The sequence below is a fragment of the Odocoileus virginianus genome, chromosome 13 (genome assembly GCF_023699985.2).
Source record: "Odocoileus virginianus isolate 20LAN1187 ecotype Illinois chromosome 13, Ovbor_1.2, whole genome shotgun sequence".
Classification (NCBI taxonomy): domain Eukaryota; kingdom Metazoa; phylum Chordata; class Mammalia; order Artiodactyla; family Cervidae; genus Odocoileus; species Odocoileus virginianus.
In genome coordinates, this window is record NC_069686.1 from 28,169,495 (window position 1) to 28,190,048 (window position 20,554).

Genomic DNA, 20,554 nt, shown 5'->3' on the forward strand with positions numbered 1-20,554 from the left:
GGTGGAGCTGCGCGGAGCCGAGAGCTGCAGGCGGGCTCGACGTACCCCACCGCGGGGTGGTGCTCTGACTGCGGAAACCGTTGAAGGGCTGCCCCGGGGGAGGCAGCGAGGCGCCACCGGTAAGCGGCTGCGGCTGATCGGCCGGCGGGCTGGCGACTGGGCCGGCGAGTTTGCGGGCATTGGGAGCGGGGCACTGGAGGCCCGGCCCTGGTTGGCCGCCCTCGCCTGGCTGGTGAAGGGCTCATATTCAGCCCTACTGCTCCCCAGCGCCCGAGTCCGCGCTACAGGATATTGGCCCCTTCGGCAAATCTGCAGGGCCCACTGCTTGAAATACCGCCCATTTTTTTTTTTTTTTTTTTCCTTTTGCGCTGGTGAGTGGCGCAGTGAATGTTTATTGACTTGAATCAAACACTGCCTTTCCGACCTCCCCTCCTCCCATTCACTGTTCACCCTATGTGATGGGAGCGAGCCCTCCCCTTTAAGGGTCGGAACCGTTTCGTCCCAGACCATTCGTTCCTTGTGGTAGTTCAGTGTTGGTAGTGGTGTATTTCTGCAGTCATGTCTTTTAAAATCGTGGCACTAATCTTTGATAGTGTAGCTACAGATTTTGCGGTAAAAATGCATTCACTTAGAAAGAGGGAGGAAAATTGTGTGATAAATGGTCTGATGAGAATGAGACGAAACTTTAAAAAAACTGTAAATGTGGTAAACCAAGATGTCAAATGAATACTAAGGAAGTAGATTAGAGAAAAAGCCAACATTTCTGTGGATTTAGGTGATATGTGGCTTTTGAATAAGGTATCAAACATGTAAGTTCCTTACTGGTAAAAATAAGTTATTGAAACTTGGAGGCATACTGATGGATGACACTTGTAAACTGACTTACTTTATTGGTTTGCTTAAGGAATTCATTGGATACAAATGATTTCAATAAATGAAGTGTGAAGTTTATGTGTATTTCTTTGTCATTTCATCTGGAGGGTGTGCACTAATCAGTATCATCTCTGTTTCACTCAGTGTTGGAGACTAACAGACTGTCCATACTTCACTAATGTAAATTGTAAAATACTAAAGATTATTGTTGTTTCAAGTTGGTACATAAAGGCCAGTCTAACTTCTTAAAATGTGATTTGAGGATTAACTGTCTGGTGTGGCATAAAGTGAACAGAGACTAAGTTTGAGAAAATTGATTTGCCTTGTATAGAAAACTTTTTCTTCCCCCAACCTATTTTGTACCTGTAGCATTATGGTTATGGGTATACACATCCTGAAGCACCATACTGCATAAGTTCAAATCCCAACCCTGCCTCTCACTACCTTTGTGGTCTTGAGCGATTCTGTGTTTTGTTTTGTTTTGCCTGCTGGGCATGTGAGATCGTAGTTTCCCAACCAAGGATCAAACCTGTGCCTCTTGTATTGGAAGCGGAGTCTTTAACCACTGGACTGCCAAAGAAGTTCTTGAGCATTTCTTTAACCTTGCTAAGCTGAGGTATCCTGTTTGTGTTTTTAGTCACTAAGCCCTATCCTACTCTTTACTATCCCCATGGACTGTAGCTCGCCAGGCTCCTCCATCCATGGGATTTCCTAGATAAGAATACTGGAGTGGGTTGCCATTTCCTTCTCCAGGGGATCTTCCCCACCCAGGGATGGAACCCAGGTCTCCTGCATTGCAGGCAGATTCTTTACTGTCTGCAAAATGAAGAATACCCAGTGCCTTTTTAAAAGGATTAAATGAGATAATGCCTCAGTTCCTAGAACATAACATTCCATGACTGTTAGCTATTACATTCCATGTCCAAATCACTACTAATATTATCTTTCTGGGGCTTATTATATAAGTCCCTTAAACATCTTCTGAGGTACATTCTGCACTAGAAGGATTGACTACCATTTTCCTGAGGTATGGCAGTCAGATCTGGTAGAGGTAACTTCTCTACAGAAACCCCAAACTTGTCAAGAATGGTTCAGATTTTGGCAGACTGTGACTTCATCCCTACCCAGCACTGATAATATCAGAAGAGGTGAGTGTGGCACCAATTTCTTAGGCTAAGCAGACCTTCCAAATTAGTGTCTTGTTGATGCTAGTAAATAAAGACCACTAGTATTTTTTTTGTTTAAGAATTGTTAGCTGATACTGTTTTCAATGTACTTTCTCTGATTTGAGTTTCCAGATAATTTTCATTATCAGAAAGTAATTACTGAGATTTTCTACATTAAAGACAATTTGATAGAGATTATAGATACAAATAGAGTGACTATATTTTCTGAACTTGAAATCAGGACCAGTGCTTTGACAGGGAAATTATTTGAAATTAGAACTTTTCTGACCAATTTAGACCCCGTGGTTGTCTTTTTTTGCACAAATTTCCCCCTTTTGACCTTTCTTTGCTGAACTTTTTATCCTTATGATCAACTCTGACATACCTTTTTGTATATAAATATCTTTGTTCACCACTTGCCCCTCCAACCCATTAATTTCCATTTTTGAACTTGGCTGCTTCTCTAAGGTCTTCTTTACTATTATTAATTTATCCCCTTTTACTTTATAAATTTGTCTATCATTTGGTCATGGTCATAACAACTCTCTGCTCTTATGCTTGACTATTTCTTCAACTAGCTGATAGGTTAGAATTCTCTTTCAGATACTGAATTTTAAAGTTTCTATTTTCCCCATATCTTATCATTCACAACCTAGCCTTCCAAGAAGCTTTTCTATGGTAAGGGCAATTTTATAGATATTCTCCACTTTGCATAAATGATATGATCTTGAAAAGATATGATTATATTTACTTTTTGTAAATCAACTTATTTTTTGAATGTAGTCATTTCTTAAACTTTTGAGGGACAGCAGGTAATACCTAGGATCCTTTTATGTGGGGTGGGAAGGGGAGTGTCCCTAAGTTGAAAACAAGGGATGGCAATTTCTTCTTAAATGGGAATTTTATTAATTCTGGAGAAGGGAACCTGTGGCATCAACCAAATTGAAGGTCTGCCATTTAAAGTTACAGCTAACTCTTAAGTATACAGTACTTATTATTATTGAATAACAGTCTATAGTGTGAAGATTCTTCCTTCTAAGGAATACGTTACTTAAAAGGTCCTTGGCTTTAAATCTTTGATGTAAAAAATTCTTTTTATTCCCAAAGTAAAAACCTTTGATTTAGTGAATTTAAATTTTCCCCTTTTCAGGAACAATTGAAAGATGCTCCATTTAATAAATGAGCATCCAAGACATGCTCTTGGTTGACTTCTGTTGGATTAGCAGCAGCAATAACTTTTGATCTCCAAAACCAGTAGAGAAGACAATATAAAAACCAATTAAAAGAATACCATCTTGAAACCTCTGAGAAACTCTTTCTTAAGCTTAAGCTTATGGTCTCACTGGTTCTAGGAAAATTATTCCTGCTCTCATTGCTGCTCCAGAATATCTGGCCTGGTCAGAAACAATTCTCAGTTTATGGGACACTTGGATCCATGTATGAAGCACTTTTTACAGTGTCAAAACATAGAGCTTTTAATAAAAGTAATTCTTTTATTGTTGATAGTACTAGAGGTTGGATTCACTGCTTGTTACTGTAAATAGTTTTATAGGAACACAGCCAGGCCCATTAGTTTATGTATTATCTGTGTATAAATCAGAGTTCTCCATAGAAACAGAACCAGTAGTATACGATACATATCTGTCTATCCACAATTACAAAATATCTCCACTACAATGCCTAAATTAGAATTTGATTAAGTGACTTGATATTCTAGCCTCCCCAAGTTAGCACATAAAATTAACCATTGCAGTCTATGACTGTTTTTACATACAGTGGCAGAGATAAGTAGTTATGATAGAGATGATATGACCCAGAAAGCCTAAAGTATTTACTAGTTGGTTTTTTGTAGAGAGTTTGATCACCCCGGGAATAAACCATAAAACCAGATTGAACTGACCCTTATCCCTTTAGTACAGTCAAGCTGAACACATACATAACAACCTCAGATTGATAATAACCAAGACCATATATACTCTGCCTCATGTCCACGTTGGACTACATTTTGTGACACTTCAAGCAGAAGGGCATCTATTAATAAATACTGATATGAATTCCTTGGATATGCCCTCTGGCAGGTTGGTTGCAATGTCCTTTATAATCTTAATTTCTTTCTTGTCTACATTTGTTTGTAATTTTGTAACAGTGTGTCATACATGCTAGCTATTTTAGTATAGGCTGTTTTTTTCTTCCCTATTTAGCTCTCTTTTTTATTTACCTGTTTTATTTAGCTCTCCTACCTCTATTTAGTATTTCATAAACATTCTTGCAAATTTAGTATTCTTCATTATTTTCTTCACAGTAATACAATATTAAAAGAATAGTTAACACACATGCAGAGAGAGAAATACTCATATAGATATTTTTTCCATTTATTTGATAAAACAGAATCAAATTTCATGTGCATATTCATCTCAATTTTGCAATCAAAGGTACCTTTTTCTCTAAATCCTTATTTATATCTATTATTCTTTTCATTTTATTTATTGTGCTGGGTCTTTGTTGTACATGGGCTTTCTCTAGTTGCAGTGAGCAAATGGGAGCTACTCTTGTTGCTATTCATGGGCTTCTTATTGCAGTGGCTTCTCTTGTTGTGAATCACAGGCTTTAGATGTGCAGACTTCAGTCGTTGTGGCATGAGGGGTCCGTAGTTGCAGGCTGCGGGCTCTAGAGTGAGGGCTCAACAGTTATGGCACATGAACTTAGTTGCCACGCAGCACGTGGAATTTTCCTGGACCAGAGATCAAACCTGTGACCCCTGCATTGGCAGGTGGATTCTTAACCACTAGACCACCAGGGAAGTCCTATCATTTCTTTTCAGTGTCACAGATATTACTGCTCTGTCCTGCCTTCACCGTGTTTCTTTAACTGTCTTCTGTCTGTTGTTCAGTCGCTAAGTCGTTTCCTGTTATTCTTTGCAACCCGGTGGACTGTGGCATGCCAGGCTCCCCTGTCCTCCACTGTCTCCCAGAATTTGCTCAAACTCATGCCAGTTGAGTCAGTGATGCTATCTAACCACCTCATACTCTGCCAACCCCCTTCTCCTTTTGTCTTCAATCTTTCCCATCATCAGGATTTTTTCCAGCGAGTCAGCTCTTTTCATTAGGTGACCGAAGTATTGGAGCTTCAGCTTCTGCAGCAGTCCTTCCAGTGAATATTCGGGGTTGATTTCCTTTAGGATTGACGGGTTTGATCTCCTTCGGTCCTAGGGTTTGGACCAAACTTAGTCCAAGCACCACAGTTTGAAAGCATCAATTCTTTGGCACTTAGTCATGTTTATGGTCCAACTCTCACATCTGTATATGATTGCTGGAAAGACCATAGCTTTGATTATACAAACCTTGTTGACAAAGTGATGTCTTTGCTTTTTAATACACTGTCTACATTTGTCATAGCTTTTCTTCGAAGGAGAAAGTGTCTTACCATTTATTTTATTTTACCTTGTGTTCATAGATATGTTCATATGGTAAAATATGTATGTGATTTCTTTATAATTTTGGGCTTGCTAGCTAAACTTAAAAAATATTGCCTATTCCCAGATTATATCATGTAATACCCTAGATTTTCTAGACTGTGTTTAATTAAACTGAAATAAATGTTTATTTCCACAATAACAATCAAAGAAAAATCCCATCAGGCTTCTGGCATGGAAAGAGAGAAAGGAACCAGTTTGAAATACACCAGAGCAGTCCATTCTTAACAAATAGTGTACTCAGGGGAAACTAGTTAAGTTGACAGAGTATAACACAACATTGGAAATCAACTATACTCCAGTGTAAAATAAAATTTTAAAAAAGAGAGAATGTAGAGTCCCCTAGATGAGAAAGATTTTTGAAAATGTTCTTTTACTCTTAGAAAGCATCAGTTTCATATAAATTTTGTAGGAATAACCAAAAATTTAGCAAGAAATAAAGACATTTTAAGGCAGCTTTTTCCAATAGAATGCTGTCATATTATCTCAATATTTCTAAAATATTTTAAGAAAAGTTATTAATAAAAATAATAAATTCTGGGGGATAAAGTATAAATTATATTATTAAAAGAAAAAAGAGGAGATCAATGTCTTCATCCCTTAGGTTCCTGTTGATCTGATGGTTGAGCACTTTAGGCTAATTTTTACCACTGAAACAAAATTGGGAGTCTGCTATTGTTACTTCTCTTGCCTGATAACAGTTATTTGTTCTTCTTCTTTTAAGGTGATTAATTACTGAGACCTATTCAAAGGCAAGCATTGTGGCCAGGATTAGATCACAAAATGGTTAATGTCAAAAACGTCTTCCCTTATGTCAAGAAAGCCATGCCTCATTCTCTTTCTCCAGGGACCCCCACTCTATGTGCTTAAACAAAGACTGTGGCACAACTAGAAAAGGTTTAACGTGGATGTAATGAGACTATCAGGAGAAGAAAGAAAAGAACTATTTGAAAGAAAAAGGACTGAGAATTTCCCCCAAATTAATGTTAGACCCCAAACCACAGATCCAGGAAACTCAAAGAACACCAAGCAAGATAAATATCCCCCCAAACTATACCTTGGCATATCACATTCAATTTTAAAAAGTCAAAGATCAAAAAGAGAAAGAACCTGAAATAGAACAGAGTTAAAAAAAATCTTACCTATAAAGGAACAAAATAATTACATCCAACACCTCCTCCGAAGCCACATAAACACAAAGACTGTGGTGTGGACTGAAATATCAAAACTGTTGGGAGAAAAAAACACCACCAATGTAGAATTCTGTATTATGTGAAATTACTTTCAAAACTGAAGGGAAAATTGACAAAAATTAAGAGAATTTGTTGCCTGTAGACCAGCCTTGCCAAAAACAGAGAGAAAGAAATTCATTAGAGACAGGAAAATAATATAGTTCAGAAACTTAGATCTACATAAAGAAAGGAAGAACATCAAAGAAGGAAAAACTGAAGATAAAATAAGAACTTTTATTTACTTTATTCTTAATTGAGCTCACAGCACTGTGTTAAAAATAATAATACCAAAAATATATTCAATTATGTATATGTCTTATCTATGTATGTATCCACTTGTATGTGCATAGGCTAAGTTGCTCAATCATGTCCAACTCTTTGCGGCCCCATGGACTATAGACCATCAGTCTCCTCTGTCCATGGGATTTTCCAGGCTAGAGTACTGGAGTGGGTTGCCACTTCCTACTCGGGATCTTCCTGACCCAGGGATTCAACTTGTGTCTCTTGCATCTTCTACATTGGCAGGTAGATTCTTTATCACTAGCGCCACCTGGGAAGCCCCCATGTATGCTTAAGTATTCTCATATGTTGGCATAGGAAATGACAATCCACTCTAGTATTCTTGCCTGGAAAATTCCATAGACAGAGGAGCCTGGCTAGCTTCAGTTTGTGGGGTCACAAAGAGTCAAATACAACTCAGCACAGCATAGCACAGCATTCTCATATATGTTTGTTTTGTTTTAGTCGATAAGTCGTGCCCAACTCTTGTGACCCCATGGACTGTAGCCTTCCAGGCTTCTCTGTCCATGGGATTTTCCAGGCAAGAATACTGGAGTGGGTTGCCATTTCCTTCTCCCAGGGATCTTCCCAACCCAGGGATAAGTGAAATTAATAACAGCAGTGAAACAAAGGATAGGAGGGAGAAATTAGAATTATTTTGTAATTATGAGGTATACTACATATGAAATGGAGTAGTGTTATTTGAAAGTGCATTTGGACTGTTGCATATTAAAAACTCTAATAAAACCAATAAAAAAAATCAAAATATGAACTATAGCTGATGGACTAGGAAAGGAGACAAAGTGGAATCCTATAAAATGCTCATTTAAAACCACAAGAGAGACACGAGTAGTAGCTGCAGCATTGGAAAAATGGTGGAGGAAAAGCCAAGAAGAAAAATCCCTTTGGTTGCAGAGAATCTCCTGAAAAAGAAGAAGGCTTATCAGGCCCTCAAAGCCACCCAGGCAAAACGGCACTTTTGCAAAGGAAGGAGCAGAGAAAAGGAAAAGAGATCAAGTTTAAGTGACTAGAATGGTTCATGCATGATTCCTGGAGGCAACTACAGGACAGGGTACAACTCAGATGGCTAAAAGTGAAAGCTTGTGGCTTGAAAGTGCCAGACAAACATTCCTTGGCCTTTGTTGTACATATTGAAGGGATTAATGGGGTGAGTTCACTGGTGCAGAGAACAATTGCAAGACTTTGCCTGAATAAGATTTTCGGTGGTGTCTTTATGAAAGTGACCCCTCAAAGCATGAAGACGCTTTGTATTGTGGAACCTTATGTGACCTGGGGATTTCCAAATCTAAAGTCTGTTCAGGAACTCATCTTGAAACATGGACAAGCCAAGGTCAAGAACAAGGTCATCCCTGTGACAGACAACACAGTGATTGAGAAGCACCTGGGGAAGTTTGATGTCATTTGCTTAGAAGACCTCATTCATGAAATTGCCTTCCCAGGGAAGAATTTCCACATGATTGCAGGGTTACTGCACCCTTTCCAACTCTCAGTGGCCTGTCACACTATGAAGAATAGAGTGGGCTTTACCAAGGAAGTAAGCTCACCTGGCTATTGAGGTGAACACATCAATCAGCTCATCTGGCAACTGAACTAAACCCAGTGTACCTGAAAACACAGTGCACTGGAAGTGTGTGTTTTTGTTTTATGAAATTTTCACTCAGTATCTTCAAGGAAGATTGTTTTCTGCTAGAATATATCTTCAGAAACTGGAGGCAAAGAGTCAGAGAAAACATAGTGATGTTCACAACAGACACTTTTGATCCCACCTCAGTTCCAAGGAAAAGTTCCTGTGTGTTTTCTCTGATAACCACTGTCCACCTCTGAAACCAGCAAAGGGCTCATGCCATGAAGAAGGAAGTCCTATTTTATCACATCCATCCTGGGCTTTACTGTTGGTGAATGAACACCTACCTGTGAATACAAGACAGCAGTGGACCAAGCCTAGGAGCATATTGAACCTGGGATTTCCTGGGGCCTTGTTTTTGGAAAGAACTTGAAATTAGAATTAAACTAGAACTTGAAATTAAAATTAGAAGCACACACACACACACAAGACCATAAGAAACAGATAAGAGAATACTGTAAACAGTTATATGCCAACAAATTGGACAACCTAGAAAACATGGACACATATCTAGAAACATACATCCCATAAAAACTGAAATTGATAATTTGAACAGACAAATCACTAGAAATAAAGTAGAATTTGTAATTAAAAAATTCATTCCAGCAACAGTCCAGGACTGGATGGCTTCACTTGGCAATTCCACCAAACAAAACTTATATCTGTTCTTCTCAAACTCTTTCAAAAGGTTGAAGAGGAGGGAGCACTCCCAAAATCATTGTATCAAGCCCCCATCACCCTGATACCAAAGCCAGACAAAGACACTACCAAAAAAGAAAATTACAGGTCAATATTTTTGATGAATATAGATGTAAAAATCCTCAACAAAATTTTAGCAAACTGGATCCAACAACATATAAAAAGGATCATGCTCTGTGATCAAGTGGGTTTCATTCTAGGGTCACCAGGATGTTTCAACATATGCAAATCAATTAATTTGATATACCACATTGACAACAGAAAAAGACAAAAATCACATGATCATCTCTATAGATGGAGAAAAAGCATTTGATGAAATTCCACAACAAAAATCAATTTTATTCCTGATAAAAACTCTTCCTAAAGTGAGTATAGAGGGAACATACCTCAATGTAATAAAAGCCATTTGGGACAAGCCCACAGCCAAGAAACTACCAAATGGTGAAAAGCTGAAAGTCTTCCTGGTAAATTCTGGAATAAGACAAGGATGCCCATTCTCACCACTACTATTCAACACTGTATTGGAAGTCCTAGCCACATAAGTCAGAGAAGAAAAAGAAATAAAAGGCATCCAAGTTGGAAGGGAAGGGGTAAAATTTGTCATTTGATACAGATGCCTGATACTCTATGTAGAAAACCCTAAAAACTCCACATAAAAACTATGAGAACTGTTAACTGAATTCATCAAGAGAGCAGGATAAAAGAGTAATATATAGAAACCTGTTGCATTTCTTCACACTAGCAATGAAATACCAGAATGAGAAAGTTAAAAAAAAAAGAAATTCTCTTTAAAATTGCACGAAAAAAGAAAATAGTCGTAAATGTAGTAATCAGGGAGATAAAAGATACATGCTTAGAACTATAAAAATTGGAAATTTAAGAGGATTCAAGAAAATGGAAAAAAACCTATGCTCTTGGATTGGAAGAATTAATACAGTTAAAATGGCTGGACTACCCAAAGCAATCTACAGATTTAATGCAATCCCTATCAAATTACCCATAACATTTTTCACAGAGCTAGAACAAATAATCCTAAAATTTATATGGAATCATAAAAGACCAGTAATTGCCAAAGCAATCATGAGGAAGTGGAACAAAGCGGGTGGCATAATCCTTCTAGACTTCAGACAATACTGCAAAGCTACAGTAATCAAAACAGTATGGTATTGAGACAAAAACAGACGTATTAATCAGTGGAACAGAAGAAAGAGCCCCGAGATAAATCCACACATACTGTGGTCAATTATTGTCAACAAAGGAGGCAAGAATATACAAAGGTGAAAAAGCAGTCTCTTTAGCAAGTGATGTTGGGAAAACTGGACAGCCACATGTGAACCAATGAAGTTAGATCACCCCCTCACAGCATACACAAAAATAAACTCAAAATGATTTAAAGACTTAAATATAAGATATGACACCATAAACTTCTAGAAGAGAGCATAGGCAAATAGCCTTTTACATAAACATTAGCAGTATCTCCTTAGCTCACTCTCCCAAAGCAATAGAAATAAAAGAAAAAATAAACAAATAGGACCCAATCAAACATAGAAATTTGTACACATCAAACAAAATCATAAATGAAAAGACAGTTAATGGGAGAAAATGTAAACAGTGCAACCCACAAGGGCTTAATTTCCAAAATATATTAACAGTTTATACAACTCATTGATGAAAACAAGAATTTAAAAATGGGCAGAAGGAACTTCCTCAGTGGCACAGTGGATAAGAATCTGCCTGCCAATGCAGGGGACATGGGTTTGATCCCTTGTCCAGGGAGATTCCACATGCATGTAACAACTCAGCCTGTGAACCACAGCTACTGAGCCCGTGCTCTAGAGCCTCTTAACTGCAACTTCCAGGCCCTGGAGCTGCAACTATTGGAGTCTGTGTCCCCTAACGCCCATGTGCTGCAACTACTGAGCCTGTGTGCTACAACTACTGAAATCTGAATGTCTAGAGTCTGTGATCCACAGCAAGAGCAGCCACTGCAATGAGAAGTCCCTGCACTGCAACAAAGAGTAGCACCCACTTGCCACAACTAGAGAGCCCATGCAAAACAACAAAGACCCAGTGCAACCCAAAATAAATAAATTTAATAATAATTTTAAAAAGAACCAGAAAACGGGCAGAAGACCTAAATAGATATTTCTCCAAATGACATACAGATGGCTAGCAGACACATGAAAAAATGCTCAGCATTGCTAATTATTAGAGAAATGCAGATCAAAATTATAATAAGTTATCACCTCACTTTAGTGAAAAAGGCCATCTTCAAAAAGTCTACAAATAAATGCTGGAGAGAGTGTGAAGGAAAGGGAACCCTTTTATGTTGCTAGGAATGTAAATTGGTGCAGTCACTATGGAAAGCTCCTTAAAAAACTGAAAATGAAGTTACCATATGATCCAGCACTTCCATTCCTGGGCATATATCCAGAAAGAAATGAAAACTCTAATTGGAAAAAATACATGCACCCAAGTGTTCATAGCAGCACTATTTACAATAACCAAGATATGGAAGCAATCTAAGTGTCTATCAACAGATGAACAGATAAAGAATATGTGATATATATATACACACATATACATGTAGTGTATATTAGTCATTAAAAAAAGTGAAACTGACATTTATAGCTACATGGATGGATGTAGAGATTATTAAGCTAAGTGAAATAAGTCAGACATAGACAAATATTGTATGTTATCACATATATGGCTTCTAAAAAATAGAAATTGATTTATTTACTAAACAAGAACAGACTCACAAACGGAAAACAAATTTATGGTTACTAAAGGGGAAGGGGGAGGAATCAATTGGGAGTATGGAATTAACAGATGCTCACTACCACACTATATATATGCACACTATATAAAGTAGATAAAGTTTTACTGTGTAGCACAGGAAACTATATGCAATATCTTGTAATAAGCTATAATGAAAAAGAATTTTTCGAAAAGAGTGTAGGGGCTTCCCTGGTGGCTCAGTAAAAAGAATCTACGCACTAGTGCTGGAGACATGGGTTTGATCACTGATCCTCAAGATTCCACATGCTGCAGAGCAACTACCAAGCCCATGATCTAGAGCCTGAGAGCCACAACTACAGAGCCCATGTGCTGCAACTACTGAAGCCCACATGCCCTAAAGCTGGTGCTCCATGGTAAAGTAGGCACCCACAATGAGAAACCCTAGCACCTCAACAAACAGTAACTCCCACTCACTGCAAGTAGAGAAAAGCTAACGAACCAACAAAGCCCAGCACAGCACAAAAATAAAATTTAAAAAAGAGTGTATATGTGTGTATATCTCCAAATCATCACTTTGCTGTACATCTGAAACTAATGAAATATTGTAAATCAGCTATACTTAAAACACAAGGCAGAAAAGGAGTTCAATTTAGTTCAGTCACTCAGTCGTGTCCGATTCTTTGCAACCCTCTGAACCGTATCACTCCAGACTTCTCTGACCATCACCAACTCCCAGAGTTTACCCAAACTCATGTCCATTGAGTCGGTGATGCCATCCAACTATCTCAGCCTCTGTAATCCCCTTCTCCTCCTGCCTTCAATCTTTCTCAACATCAAGGTCTTTTGAAATGAGTCAGCTCTTCGCATCAGGTGGCCAAAATATTGGAGTTTCAGCTTCAACATCAGTTATTCCAATGAACACCCAGGACTGATTTCCTTTAGGATGGACTGGTTGGATCTCCTTGCCAGTCCAAGGGACTCTTAAGAGTCTTCTCCAACACCACAGTTCAAAAGCATCAATTCTTCTACACTCAGCTTTATTTATAGTCCAACTCTCACATCCATATATGACTACTGGAAAAACCATGGCCTTGACTAGATGAACCTTTGTTGACAAAGTAATGTCTCTGCTTTTTAATATGCTGTCTAGATTGGTCATAGCTTTCCTTCCAAGGAGTAAGTGTCTTTTAATTTTGTGGCTGCAATCACCATGCACAGTGATTTTGGAGCCCAGAAAGATAAAGTCAGCCACTGTTTCTACCATTTCCCCATCTATTTGCCATGAACGATGGAACCAGATGCCATGATCTTAGTTTTCTGAATGTTGAGCTTTAAGCCAACTTTTTCACTCTCCTCTGTCACTTTCATCAAGAGGCTCTTTAGTTCTTCTTCACTCTCTGCCCTAAGGGTGGTGTCATCTGCATATCTGAGGTTATTGATATTTCTCCCAGCAGTCTTGATTCCAGATTGTGCTTCCTCCAGCCCAGCATTTCTCATGATGTACTCTGCATATAAGTTAAATATGCAGGGTGACAATAAGCAGCCTTGACGTACTACTTTTCCTATTTGGAACCAGTCTGTTGTTTCATGTCCAGTTCTAACTGTTGCTTCCTGACCTGCATACAGGTTTCTCAGGAGGCAGGCCAGGTGGTCTGGTATTCCCATCTTTTGATTAATTTTCCACATTTTGTTGTGATCCACACAGTCAAAGGCTTTGATATAGTCAATAAAGCAGAAATGTTTTTCTGGAACTCTCTTGCTCTTTTGATGATCCAGTGGATGTTGGCCAATTTGATCTCTGGTTCCTCTGCCTTTTCTAAAAATAGCTTGAACATCTGGAAGTTCATGGTTCACATATTACTGAAGCCTGGCTTGGAGAATTTTGAGCATTACTTTACTAGCATGTGAGATGAGTGCAAGTGTGTGGTAGTTTGGGCATTCTTTGGCATTGCTTTTCTTTGGGATTGGAATGAAAACTTACCTTTTCCAGTCCTGTGGCCACTGCTGAGTTTTCCGAATTTGCTGGCATATTGAGTGCAGCACTTTCACAGCATCATCTTTCAGGATTTGAAATAGCTCAACTGGAATTCCATCACCTCCACTAGCTTTGTTCATAGTGATACTTCCTAAGGCCCACTTGACTTCACATTCCAGGATGTCTGGCTCTAGGTGAGTGATCATACCAACATGGTTATCTGGGTTGTGAAGATCTTTTTTGTACAGTTCTTCTGTGTATTCCTGCCACCTCTTCTTAATATCTTCTGCTTCTGTTAGGTCCATACCATTTCTGTCCTTTATTGTGCCCATCTTTGCATGAAATGTTCCCTTCGTATCTTAATTTTCTTGAGGAGATCTCTAGTCTTTCCTAATCTATTATCTTCCTCTAATTCTTTGCATTGATTGCTGAGAAAGACTTTCTTATCTCTCCTTGCTATTTGGAACTCTGCATTCAAATGGGTATGGAAGATAAAAATAGGAACAAAGAACATGGGCAACAAATATAAAACAGTAACAGATATAGTAGATATTAATCCAAATATATCAGTAGTCATGTTAAATGTCAGTGGTTGAAATGCACCAGTTGAAAGACATGGAGATCATTATGGTGGATCAACAAATAAGGCCCAGATATAAGTTGTCTACAAGAAAATACTTAATGAAATGTAGATTAAAAGTAAACGGATAGAGGGTTTCCCTGGTGGCTCAGTGGTAAAGAATCCTTCTGCCTGGTCCCTAGTTGGGTTTGGGTTTGGTCCCTAATCTGGGAAAATCCCGCATGCCAAGGGACAATTAAGGCCATGCTCCACAACTATTGAGGGTATGCTCTAGAATCTGGGGATTGCAACTACTGAGTCTATGTGCCACAACTACTGAAGCTTGTGTTCCCCAGAACCTGTGCTCTACAATGAGAAGTCACAACAATGAAAAGCCTGCAAACTGCAGTTAGAGAGTAGCCCCTGCTCACCACAACTAGAGAAAAGCCCACCCAGGCAGCAACAAAGACCCAGCACAGCCAAAACAGTAAATACATAAAATTATTTTAAAAAGTAAATGGATAGAGAAAAATATACCATAAAGCAGGAGTTAGCTATTTTAATTTCAGACAAAGCAGACTTCAAAGTAAGCAAAGTTAAAGAAGAGGATTACATAATAATAAAGGGCTCAGTTCTTCAAGAAGATACAACAATTTTTAATGTATATGCATCTATTAACTCAACATCAGATGAGGCAAATGCTGATAGTACTGAGGGAAAAATAGATAATTCCCTGTTACAGTCAATGCTCTCCGCACATCTCGCTCAGAAATGAACAATCCAGTCAGCTGAAAATCAGTAAAGACTATTTGAACTCAACAACACTTTCACTCAACTGGATATAATTGACATTGATAGATTGTTTCATTCAAAACAATAGAATTTACATTTATCTCAAGCTTAAATGGAATATCTACCACTTTCTGGGACATAAAACACACCTTAGAATTTTTTAAAGACTAGAAACCATAGAGTGCTTTGGTCTCAACCATAGTGGAATAAACCAGGGGTCAATCACAGAAAAACAGTTGGGAAATTCCAAAATATATGGAGATTAAGCAATAAACTTCTACATAATATGTGGATCAAAGAAGAAATCTCAAAAGAAGTTTAGAATTTTAAACTTAAGGAATTTAGAATTATTTTAAACATAATGAAAATGAAAATACAACATTAAATTTGTGGATGCAGTGAAAACTTTTCTTAGAAGGAAATTTATAGTGTTGAAAGCAAATACTAGAAAAGAAGAAAAATCTAAAGTTAATATTTCCACCTTAGGAATCTAGAAAAAAAAAACAAGTTAAATTCCAAGTAAAACTAAATAAATGGAGATAGATTCCATAGTTAGTAGTCAGTATTGTCAGAAAGTCAGTTTTTTCCAACTTGATCTATTAATACAATACTATCCCAGTTAAAATCACAGCAAGTTATTTGGGATGTGAGCAAGCTAATTCTAAAGTTTATATGGAGATGGAAAAAAACTCAGAATAGCAAACTCAGTATTGAAGGAGAAAAACAAAGTTTGAGGACTGCTGCTATTTCAACTTCAAAACTTATTCTAAAGCTACAGTAATAAGAAGAGTGTTGTATTGGTGAAAGAACAGACAAATATATCAATCGAACAGAATGGAGAGCTCAGAAATAGACCTTCATAAATATAGTCCACTGACTTTTGACAAAGAAAGCAATGCAATGGAACAAAGTCCCTTCAACAAATGGATATCTATTAATACATGCAAAAAAAAAAAAAAATCTTGACACAAACTAGAATTCTTCACCTAAGAATGAACTCAAAATAGATCACATACCTAAATGTAAAACGCAAGATTGTAAAACTATAGAAGATAAAGTAGGAGAAAACTTACATGATGTTTAGCATGGTAATGCCTTATTAGGTGTAACATCAAAGACATGACCCAGGAAATAAATAATTGATAAAGCAGGACTTCAATAACATTTAAAACTTCTGCTCTATGAAAGAACAATCACAAGATAATGATGGATGCCCCTGGTGGTCTCCTGGTTAAGAATCTGTCTTCCAGTGGTTAAGAATCTGCCTTCCAATGCAGGGGATATGGGTTCAATCCCTAGCCAGGGAACTAAGATTCCCACATGCCCTGGGGCAACTAAGTCTGCAGGCTGCTCCTACTACTAAGTCCAGGCTCGAGTGCTGCAATGAAGATACAGCACAGCCAAAATTTAAAAAAAATTTTTTTTTAATTAGAAACAAAAAAAAACAAGAGAATAAGAAGTCAAGCCATAAACAGGGAAAAAATAATTGCAAAAGACATTTGATGAAGATCTGTTATCCGAAATATACAAAGGATACTTAAACCTCGATGGTAAGAAACAACTTGATTTTTAAAATGGGCCAAAGTCCTTAACAGACACTTCACTCAAGAAGGTATACAGATAACAATCATATGAAAAGATGTTCCACATCATATAGAAAGAATTTGTACATGTCATCAGGGAAATGCAAATTAAAACACCAGTAAAGTGAAAGTGAAGTTGCTCAGATGTGTCCAACTCTTTGTGATCCCATGGACTGTAGCCTACCAGGCTCCTCAGTCCATGGAATTTTCCAGGCAAGAGTACTGGAGTGGGTTGCCATTTCCTTCTCCAGGGTAAGATACCACTATATACCTATTAGAATGGTCCAAATCTAGAATACTGATACCACCAAATGCTGGCAAGTGTGTGGAGCCACAGTCACTGTCATACAGTGCTTGTGGGAATAAATATTGCAGCTACATTGGATGATAGTTTTCTTACAAAATGAAAATGATTTCTTACAAAATGCTGTATATTCTTACCATGTGATCCAGCAATCACACTACTTTTTATTTACCCAAAGGAGTCCACAGAAAAACTGCATGTGAATGCTTATAGCAGTTTTATTCCTAATTGCTTTAAAGCAACTCAGATGTCATTTAGTAGGTGAATAGAGAAATAAATTGGCACAACTAGGTAGTAGAATATTATTCAGAACTAAAAACAAATGAACTATCAAGCCATGAAAAGACATGAAGAAAACTGTAATGCTTATTGCTATATAAAAGAAGCCAATCTGGAAAGTCTACATACCATGTGAATCCTAGTATATGACATTTTGTAAAAGGTAAAACTGGAGACAGTAAAGATTAGTGATTCTTTGAAGTAGGGGGTGGGGAGAGTTGAATAAGCATACTGCTGAGAAGTTTTAGGGCAGTGGAAGTATCTATATGATACTATTATGATGTATATATGTCATTATGGTGCTAAGTCTCTTCAGTCATGTCTGATTCTTTGTGACCCTATGGACCATAACCCGCCAGGCTCCTCTGCCCATGGGACTCTCCAAGCAAGAATACTGGAGTGGGTTGCCAATTTCTTTTCCAGGGATCTTCCCGACCCAGGGATTGACTCTGCCTTTGTACAAATCCATGGGATAAACAACTCCAAGATTGTAAACAATGGACTTTGGGTGATGATGATGTAGGCTCATCCTTGGTTAAAAAAAAAAAAAAAAGATGTGCCATTTGGTGAATGAGGTTGGTGATGGGGGAAGCTCTGCATGTGTGAATGGTGGGTGGTATATAGGAAATGTTTATACCTTCCTCTCAAGTTCATTCCTAAAATTGCTCTTAAACCATGAAGTCTTTTTTTTAATCAAGAAGTGTATTAGAATAACCATCATTACTTACTGAAAAATTTGTTACTTAGAGAAAAAGAATTAAGAATCAGCAGATTCTGTGTATCTAGAATAGTCAGATATATTCAGTTATATATGTAACTAAATTCCACTTTAATATTTGCTCTGTAAGATTTATATATATATATATATATATATATATATATATATATATTTACTTTTACGATGGCTGTCTTTTTCTTGGTGGCTGATGACCCAGATTAATTATAATTAGTTTAATTTATAGAATACTTTATAATAATCATTCCATTAGTTATAGACTGAATGCTTATATCACCCCAAATTCATATGTTGAATCCCTAACCCCCTAATGTGATGATATTTGAAGGTGATACCTTTGGAAGATAACTAGGTTTAGATTGTGTCATGGAAAAATCAGATTGATTATATTCTTTGTAGCTGAAGATGGAGAAGCGCTATACAGTCAACAAAGACAAGACATGGAGCTGACTGTGGCTCAGATCATCAGCTCTTTATTGCAAAGTTCAGGCTTAAATTGAAGAAAGTAGGGAAAAGCACTACATCATTCAGGTATGACCTACATCAAATCCCTTGTGATTATACAGTAGAGGTCCCAAATATATTCAAGGAATTAGATTTGGTAGGGTACTTGAAGAACTATGGATGGAGATTTGTAACATTTTACAGGAAGTGGTGACCAAAACCATCCCCAAGAAAAAGAAATGCAAGAAGGCAAAGTGGTTGTCTGAGGAGGCCTTACAAATAGCTGAGCAAAGAGAAATGAAAGGCAGAGGAGTAAGGGAAAGACATACCCAACTGAATACAGAGTTCCAGAGAATAGCAAGGAGAGACATTGAGTGAACAATGCAAAGAAATAGAGGGAAGCAATAGAATGGGAAAGACTGGCTATCTCTTTAAGAAAATTGGAGATACCAAGGGAACATTTCATGCAAAGATGGGCACAATAAAGGAAAGAAACGGCAGAGACCTAACAGAAGCAGAAGAGATTAATAAGAGGTGGCAAGGATACACAGAAAACTACAAAAAAGTTCTTAATGACCCAGATAACTATGATGGTATGGTCATTCATCTAGAGCCAAGCATCCTGGAGTATCAAGTCAAGTGGGCCTTAGGAAGCATTACTAAGAGCAAAGCTAAAGGAGGTGATGAAATTCCAGGTGAGCTATTTCAAATTCTGAAAGATGATGCTGTGAAAGTGCTGCACTCAATGTACAAACAAATTTGGAAAACTCAGGAATGGCCACAGGACTGGAAAAGTTCAGTTTTCATTTCAGTGCTAAAGAAGGTCAATGCTAAAGAATGTTCAAACTGCCATACAATTGTGCTCATTTCACATGGTAGCAAGGTAATGCTCTAGGCTTTAGCAGTATGTGAACTGTGAACTTCCAGATGTACCAGCTGGATTTAGAAAAGGCAGACAAACCAGAGATCAAATTGGCAACATCCATTAGATCATAAAGAAAGCTAGGAAATTGCAAAAAATCATCTGCTTCATTGACTACGCTAAAGCCTGTGCCTATGTAGATCACAGCAAACTGTGAAAAATTCTTCAAGAGATGGGAAAAGCAGACCAGCTTACCTGTCCCCTAAGAAATCTGTATGCAGGACAAGAATGAACAGTTAAAACTGGACATTGAACAATGGACTGGTTCCGGATTGGGAAAGGGGTACATCAAGGCTATATATTGTCACCCTGCTTATTTAACTTATATGCAGAGTACATCATGCAAAATGCCAGGCTGGATGAAGCACACACTGGAATCAAGATTGCTGGGAGAAATATCAATAACCTCAGATATGCAGATGATGTCATTCTACTGTCAGAAAGTTGAAGAAGAACTAAAGAGCCTCTTAATAAGGGTGAAAGAGGAGAGTGGAAAAACCTGGCTTAAAACTCAACATTCAAAGAACTTCAATTGTGGCATCTGGTTCTATCACTTAATGGCAAATAGAAGGGGAAAAAGTGGAAACAGTGACAGATTTTATTTTTTTGGGCTCTAAAATCTCTGTGGATGGTGACTGCAACCAGCGAAGAATGTTTGTTCCTTGGCAGAAAAGCTATGACAAACCTAGACACCGTGTTAAAAAACAGAGACATCACTTTGCTGACAAAAGTCTGTGCTGTCAAAGCTGTGGTTTTACCAGTAGTCACGTACAGATGTGAGTTTTGAACCATAAAGAAGGCCGAGCACCAGAAAATTGATGCTTTCCAATTGTGATGCTAGGGAAGACTCTT

At 37.8% G+C, this 20,554-nt stretch overlaps 1 protein-coding gene, 1 long non-coding RNA gene and 1 pseudogene across 5 annotated transcripts in view; 2 read left to right on the forward strand and 1 right to left on the reverse strand.

The window, feature by feature from the left end:
* Window positions 1-33: 33 nt before the first annotated feature.
* BAZ2B (bromodomain adjacent to zinc finger domain 2B) overlaps window positions 34-20,554 on the forward strand; it is a 407,867-nt gene continuing 387,346 nt past the window's right edge. For all 4 annotated transcript variants that reach the window (XM_020880363.2, XM_020880367.2, XM_020880369.2 and 1 more), the window contains exon 1: window positions 34-119. The gene's annotated coding sequence lies outside the window, so the exon portion shown is untranslated. The remainder of the gene's footprint in view (window positions 120-20,554) is intronic.
* Window positions 35-18,426, forward strand: LOC139038055 (large ribosomal subunit protein uL30-like; annotated as a pseudogene).
* Window positions 4,398-20,554, reverse strand: part of LOC139038057 (uncharacterized) — an 85,591-nt gene continuing 69,434 nt past the window's right edge. The window contains exons 4-5 of the long non-coding RNA XR_011490980.1: window positions 6,654-6,739; window positions 4,398-5,348 (exon numbers count right to left, since the gene is read on the reverse strand). This is a non-coding gene — a long non-coding RNA (uncharacterized lncRNA). The remainder of the gene's footprint in view (window positions 5,349-6,653; window positions 6,740-20,554) is intronic.